Raw genomic sequence first — 8,410 nt, forward strand, 5'->3', positions numbered from 1 at the left:
ACTGCAGCATGAAGCTGATGCGTGGTGGAATGCTACTAGACCTATTTTGGAAGCTTCGCACCTGGTTCTTACTTGGGAAATTTTCAAGGATGCATTTTGCAAGAATTACTTTCCTGAGTCTGTGAGAGATGCTAAGGAAGCTGAGTTCATGGCACTCACGCAAGGACCTAGTACTGTTCTGGAATACCAGAAGAAGTTTGAAGAATTGTTCTACTTTGCCCCTGATGCTTTCAAAGGTGACCGTGAGAAGGCAAAGAAGTTCTTCAAAGGTTTGAGGCCGTCACTGAAGACCTACCTGGCAATTCATCCTATTGTGGATTATGCTGAGATGGTACAGAATGCGAAGAAGGTAGAAGATAATGAGAGAGAGAATTATCTGCTCCAGTGTTCTGTTTCGAACAGGAATCATTTGGGTGACTGTAACTGGAGATTCTCTAGGCCTGCTCCTTATACTGCCCCTTCGTTTCAGCCTAGAGGAGCTAGTTCCAGTGGTGCACCGGTGCGTCCTGTTGCAGGTAGTCAGGGTACTGGACCGATCTATGCTAACCCTCGTCCAGTGGTTAATAACCAGAGGCCTGCATATCCTTCTCCAGCAGCTCTTGTGAGTGGTAAGGATTTGATTTGCTTTAACTGTGGGAAGCAGGGTCATTATTCTCGTAACTGCACTCAGAAGCCGAATTCTCAGGTGTCAGCTTTGAAGCCTGTTTCGAGTGTTCCCACTGGTAAAGTGTTCAGTGTTGTTGGTTCAGAATTTGAGACAGATCATGATGTTGTGACAGGTATTATTTCAGTATCATCTACCTCTGCTTTCGTATTATTTGATACTGGTGCATCGCATTCATTCATAGCATCTTCTTTTGTGAGTCATATTCTTGTTACACTTGCGAAGTTGGAAAGAGGACTAGTAATTAGTACTCCAACCAGATCTGTTGTTAGATTAGATGAAGTGGTTGAATCTTGTCCCGTTGTTATTGCTGGTAGAACCCTTGAAGCCCGTTTGATCAAGTTGGACATGTCTGATTTTGATGTGATATTTGGAATGGATTGGTTATCTAAGTATGGTGTAGTTATCCTTTGCTCGGAAAGGAAGGTACTGTTTCATCCTATGGATGATAGTCCGTTTGAGTATCAAAGTAGTCAAGAGAAGTTGAGCAAGAAGATAGTGGCTACGACTGTGAAAGTCAGGCAGTGGACTAAGAATGTTGGACTTTTTCCTCTTTTGTGGATGTCTCGGAAGGTGTGAAACGGTTGTCTGATATCGAAGTTGTCAGGGACTTTCCTGATGTTTTCCCTGATGATTTGTCTGGTTTGCCTCCAGAGAGGGAGTTAGAGTTTTCAATTGATCTAATTCCTGGAGCAACTCCTGTGTCGAAGGCTCCGTATCGGATGGCTCCGACTGAGTTGAAGGAACTTCAGACTCAGTTAAATGATTTGTCAAGCAAAGGGTTTATCCAACCCAGTGTTTAGCCTTGGGGAGCCCCGGTGTTGTTTGTGAAGAAGAAGGACGGTAGTATGCGAATGTGCATAGATTATCGGGAATTGAACAAGTTGACGATTAAAAATAAATATCCTCTCCCCAGGATCGACGACTTGTTTGATCAGTTGAAAGGTGCCTCTGTGTTCTCGAAGATCAATCTGAGATCTGGGTATCATCAGTTAAGAGTGAAGTCCAGTGATGTCTGCAGGACTGCATTTAGACTAGATATGAGCATTATGAATTCCGAGTTATGCCATTTGGTCTTACTAATGCACCAGCAGCGTTCATGGATCTGATGAACCAAGTATTTCAGGATGTCTTAGATAAGTTTATCATTGTATTTATTGATGACATTCTGATTTATTCAAAGAGAGAAGAAGAACATGTTGGGCATCTGAGTTTTCCTTTCCAGCGTTTGAGAGAGAAGAAGTTGTTTGCCAAGTTCAGCAAATGTGACTTTTGGTTACCTAAAGTTATGTTCTTAGGTCACATTGTTTCTGCTGACGGAATTAAAGTTGACCCTGCAAAGGTTCAAGTTGTGGCTGATTGGGACCGACCTAAGTCAGTCACTGAGATTCGAAGTTTTCTTGGTATGGCGGGATATTATAGGCGCTTCATTGAGAATTTCTCCAGAATTTCAGCACCTATGACAAAGCTTACCAGAAAAGGAGTCAAGTTTGAGTGGAAGGAAGCCTGTGAAGAGAGTTTCCAAGAACTCAAGAAAAGGTTAACTAACGCTCCTGTGTTGACGATACCAGATGACTCTGGAGGTTTGACAGTGTATACCGATGCCTCTAAAGTTGGTTTGGGTTGCGTTTTGATGCAGCATGGGAAGGTGGTAGCTTATGCTTCTAGGCAGTTGAAGAACTACGAGCATTATTATCCTACTCATGACTTGGAATTGGCAGCTGTGGTTTTTGCTCTGAAGATTTGGCGTCACTATCTTTATGGTGAAAAGATATAGATTTTCACTGACCACAAGAGTCTCAAGTATTTCTTTACTCAGAAGGAGTTAAATATGAGACAGAGAAGATGGCTAGAACTGGTGAAGGACTATGATTGTGATATTCAGTATCATCTAGGAAAAGCTAATGTGGTTGTTGATGCCTTAAGTAGAAAGAGTAACCGAGGAAGTGTGGTTCTGACGTGTCTCAGTAAGCCCTTATTGTTCTCCGTTGTAAGATTTGGACTTGAGATTTTGTCAGAAAGTTCTGGTGCTATTTTGGCAGCTGTGTCAGTTCGACCAAGTTTGAGGGACCGAATTGTTGCTCTACAGTCGACTGATCCGGAATTGAAGAAGAAGATTGACTTGATCACTTCAAAGACTAAGGACGTGGAAGATTTCTCCCTAGCCTTTGATGGTGCTCTTGTTTTTAGAGGAAGAGTTTGTGTTCCTGCTGTGGAAGACCTCAGAAGCGAAATCTTGACTGATGCTCATCAGTCCATCTTTACTATTCATCCCGGAAGTGTGAAGATGTACCATGATATGAAAGGGTATTTTTGGTGGTCTGGCATGAAGAATGATGTGCAAGATTTCATTGCTAAGTGTGGGACTTGTCAACGTGTGAAAGCTGTCCGGCAGCCTTCGTCTGGCCTTCTGCAATCTCTTCCAGTACCTAGTTGGAAGTGGGAAGACATTGCTATGGATTTTGTCATTGGTCTGCCCCGATCTGGAAAAGGGAATGACTCGGTGTGGGTGGTAGTGGACCGATTAACCAAATCGGCACACTTCATTTCAATGAAGATCACCTATTCTATGGATAAGTTGGCCCGACTCTATGTTGATAATGTGGTGAGACTGCATGGTGTTCCTGTTAGCATTGTGTCAGATAGAGACCTGAGGTTTACGTCGCGTTTCTGGAATAGTCTGCAGAAAGCTCTTGGTACTCAGCTGAATTTGAGTACTGCTCATCATCCTCAGACCGATGGCCAATCGGAAAGGACCATACTGATTTTGGAAGATATGCTTAGAGCGTGCGTCATAGATATGAGTGGTAACTGGGATGACCACCTAGCCTTGGTGGAGTTTGCTTATAATAACAGTTATCAGTCTACTATTGAAATGGCCCCGTTTAAAGCTCTGTATGGAAAGACTTGTAGAACTCCTCTGTATTGGGATGAAGTTGGGGAAAGGCGTGTTCTTGGCCCTGATCTAATCGAAACCACCGGCACCATGGTGGATATGATTAGAGAAAGGATCAAAACTGCTCAGTCTCGACAGAAGTCCTATGCGGATAAAAGAAGGTCTGACCTTGAGTTTCAAGTTGGTGAGCGTGCGTTTTTGAAAGTTTCGCCGATGAAAGGAGTCATGCGTTTCAATGTTAAAGGAAAGCTCAGCCCTAGGTATATTGGTCCCTTTGACATTATTGAAAAGGTTGGACCAGTAGCTTATCGGTTGGCTCTGCCCCCGTCTCTTGCTGGTGTGCATGATGTATTCCATGTATCTATGCTAAGGCAATGCTTGACAAGTGCAGAGCAGTTGCTTCAGCATGAACCGGAAGTTTTGAGTGCGGATTTGACGTATGATGAAGAACCGGCTGAGATTTTGGATCGGAAGGACAAGCAGTTGAGAAATCGGATTATACCTTTGGTGAAGATCAGATGGAAGAATCACTCCTTTGAAGAAGCATCTTGGGAGAAAGAAGATGAGATGCGGTCCAAGTATCCTCACCTTTTCGGACCTTCAGGTACGTTGTAATTTCGAGGACGAAATTTCTTTTAAGGAGGGAGGAATGTAACAACCCCCATATTTCTAACCCGAGATCCGTATTCCAGGTCCGAGAACCCGAAGGTCTAGTCGGGTGAACTTGTGGAGTATCCAGATTGAAGCCCATGATCCATACCCTGGACCTATGGATCTGGATCCATTATCTGAAGAGCCTGCCTTGGCTGGAATTTGGAATTCTGGAAGTCAGGTGTTGTTCAGAGATGTCCGGAATGAAAGTAAGATCTCCCCCATCTCTTCTTTAGGGCTAGGTTGGCCTTGGGTATCAACCCCCTAGTAAAAGCACCCTTGTATGGAAAATTACATGGGGGCGGTTACTAGTGGCAGTCGCTCAACCTAAGCGACCGGCCCAAGCGACCGCCCGGTCTGTTTTCGGGGATTTTGCCCTATTTTGCCCCTGGCTTTTATAAAAGGCAACCTCCGTCTAATTAACTAATACTTTATTCGTGATTGCTTATTTGGGAGGTTAGACGGCTGCGGGGAAGATCCGAAAGAGTCTCTGGAGTACTGACAGTGACTTGGAAGATCAGTTCTTTCCTTCTCTGACTCTGAGGTATTGAATTAATCCTTCGTTCTTTACTCTCTTTGTCCGTTAAATTGTATTAACCCTTTTCCCCTCGTCTTTGTGACTACCCCCTTGGATATTTTAACTCTCTTTTTAATATACTTGAGATGGAATAACCATAAACGAAACCCTGTTTCCGTGAGAAGGTTAATCCAGTCAAGGGGAGGGTTATGGGTAATCTATTGATGGTAATGGTTAGTTTTCCCTTACCCTTTTGGCTTAAGGAGTGTTTGATTCGAGACTTAGGTCAAGATTACTCGAAATCCAGATTGAAATTGAGTAATCAGAAGCCTGAGTTTCGGATTGAAACTCACTGTTTTTGGGGCGGTCACTAGTGGCGGTCGCTCATCCTAAGCGACCGGCCCAAGCGACCGGCCGGTAAACAGAGACCAAATGGTTTTTGGTTCTGATTCAAATTGATTCATTTAACTTATGTGTTACTGTAACCCTGTATATAGGTAACTACTGTTTGAAAGAAAAGTCATATAATTGTTATCGGATTTCATTTTACGGACAATCTTATTATATGCAGGTAAGGACAATTCATCCTATCTCCTGAATAGACTTATAATATGTTAATCTAGTGTATATCTAAAATCATATTTCTTTACATATGCTGCTGTTTATATGTTTTGTATAGAAATCATAGTACTTTACTATTGTCTGTCTTACTTATACGCATATTGTATTGATTATGGATGTTATGGATTAATGGTAGTTGGTATATGGTTTTGATAGATGAGGTATCTATTTTGGGATATCTTGGCTAGGGATATCAGGAGGCTGTGGAATGGGACACATGCCCGCTGATGTCTCCAAAGACTCTTGTCTTTACTATTTGATGGCATTATTTAGGTAGAGTCTAGATTGCATGGTTAGGTACCCCACATGCTACTACCCTTTCGGTAGGGGGATTGAAACCGAGTGACCCGTGATGACAGTGATGTGACTTGGTGGTCCACTGTTAGTCATATAAATGGTAGGGTTGCATATGTTAGGGTTGGGCTCATGGATGTCCAAGGATCGGACCAGGTGTCGTGAGGAATCATGAGAGCATTTGCCCCAATAATATGCGGATGACCATAGGGTTAAGGAGTGGAGTCCAACAGAGGTATCCAATCCGTGAGGATTCTCTCTCCTAGGTTGCGAAGGATATTGAACCGAGTTGGTTGGTGCCATAGGGGATGTATCTGGACTTCATGTAGACATGTAACCAATATGACCTTGCATTGGATTAGAAACCCCGACATGCGCCAGTACTCATTACCAACGGTCATGGTAAGAGAGTGTTGACTTAACCCCCAGCCATGGTATTGAGAGCCATGTGTGGACTTTCCCTTTTTCCCAGGATCCCTACAAAGGTAGCCAGTCCTTGCCGGATCAGAGTGATGAGACTTACCCAGAGGAGGGCTGGTGTATAACTTAAAGCATGTCAACTATAAGAGACCTGCATAGTTAGAAATCATAGTATCATTCATGTTTTGCATTCACTTATATTATACATGTATCTTGGCATTATTGGATATATTGATGGGATGTTGATTGTTTCTTACTGAGTTCTTTAGAACTCATGTCTTTATTTTGTATTGTTTATTAGCCTGCACAGAAGAAGGAACTTTATAGGAAGATGGACTGGTTTCCTATGAAGGAACCATACCGCATGAAGAAGATGTGGCACCGTCAGTGGGAGATGGAAATAGCATGTGCGGGAGCTCCTGTAGCTGCATGGAGTGCGCTTATCGCACCTATTGATGATCAAAGGTGGAGGGTGGTCAGAAAGTTTGCTCAGCGAATAGAGTTGAATTGGAGAACATCTTACCTTGAGATCCATGAAAAACACTTTTTAGATTTAGAAAAGGAAACTGGGAAGAAATTGATATAACCTTTTTGTTTACTTCCGCTGAAACCTTTATTCCATTTTATTCATTATTTTTTTGCTTTATTTATTGACATTGGAGTATTTTGGACTCCTGTAATTCATTTAATTCAGTAATTGAATAGTCTTTGCTCTTGATTATCTTTATTTGTCTTCAATATTGTTGATAGACTAAAACCTTGGATCTTGTGACGGATCGCACCCAGATAACCGAGACCGATGGGTGGGGTGTGACAGGAGGCTCACTCATGACGAAGACTGCCTCTTGGGAATTGTATTTGTTCAAGTTATTTCTTTCTTTCCCTTAAGAAATCTCTCATTAGGTTTCGAACATACCTTTTAGCAAACTACAAATTGATTCAGATGAATGCATTCAAGACAGTTCAGAAAATGGTGCATCAGGCACATTAAGTTGTATACTAAGGAACCAATATATGAATTTAGTTGTAGAACCAGTATATGCATCAGGCACATTAAATTGTATCCTAAGGAACCAGTATATGAATTTAGACTATTTTAAATATAAGGGCATATACTTGGACCTCCCTGACCTTTCTGACAAACAAGAGAACATCCCCTACATTTCTGACAATTACACAGATCTTCTGTACTTTTACAGACTTCATAGCACTCTTAGTGTTTTTGGATTAGATAACAATTAAATTTGAATTAGGTTTGATGTTACCAATTTGCTCCTCAAGTCTTTCTTTTTCTTTCTAGCGACTCTGTATGCATCCCTTCTGCTGGTCAATCCTCCCATCACCCAGTATTCTTTAACTCCTCATCATACTAATTTCTGAGGATACCTAAGCTTACAAGCTTGGCCTTCCACCCCCCCCCCCCTGCACCCCAAAAAAAAGAAGAAAAAAAAAGAAGGAACCTCCTCTTTCTTCTTTCCACTATTGACTGAATATAGCAACCTTCTTCATGAATAGGAAACCACAGAGCTCAGAGGGGAAAGGAAAGAACAAGAGTCCCTCAAAGCCCTTGCCCTTGCCCTCATTGCATTGCAGGTTCAAGGCCTTTGAGCACCTCTTGCTTTATTCATTTTTTTTATGGAATCATATCTTCTTTACAAATTGGCATCTGATGCTTGGGGAAGTCGTGAAGCTCAAAGCTTTAATATGTTTGACTCTGCCTTCAACTCTATTACTGAAATTCTATTATTTTCTTTGGTGGTTCTCATCAGAGTGAGAAATTCATGACTGGGTGGAAACATGAGCTTGAGATGGTACTCGAGAAATCTTCAATGGTGAACAAGACAGTTGTAATTGCCATGGTCAATGTAGCTTATCCTGAAGGGGAAAGTCTGGGTAAGATGATGAATTATTCTTTGAGGGATTCTAGGTGGAAGATGAAGCCCTTGGTATACTGGATCATCTCTTGCCTATGGCCATGGATCAAATAGCTTCAACAGGTGCTAAAAATATGAAAGTTCACTACCATAAATTGGGGATGGAAGGTGCAAAATTTAACTAGGAGAAGTTGTTCAGGTCACAGATATTTATTAAGATGATGTGGAGGAGAACTCTTGTCCTTGTTAATGTTAAGCATGGAAACAGTTTCATCTTCACCCTAAGTAGTTTTCTAACTTTTAAGCTAATGTTGCAGCTTTTATGAAATACAAAAAAAAAAAAAACATAGAAGTGGTTTCTAAAGGCATTTTTGACTAAGGACCTGAGGAGCTTCTTGGCTCTGTTTGTCACAAAAATATAAGCAAATAGATTGTGGATATTTGGTAATCAGGATCTACTTCTGAGGTTCTCT

The sequence above is a fragment of the Hakea prostrata genome, chromosome 4, assembly GCF_041222555.1.
Source record: "Hakea prostrata isolate BN-2017 chromosome 4, UWA_Hpros_2, whole genome shotgun sequence".
In the NCBI taxonomy this organism is placed as follows: Eukaryota; Viridiplantae; Streptophyta; class Magnoliopsida; order Proteales; family Proteaceae; genus Hakea; species Hakea prostrata.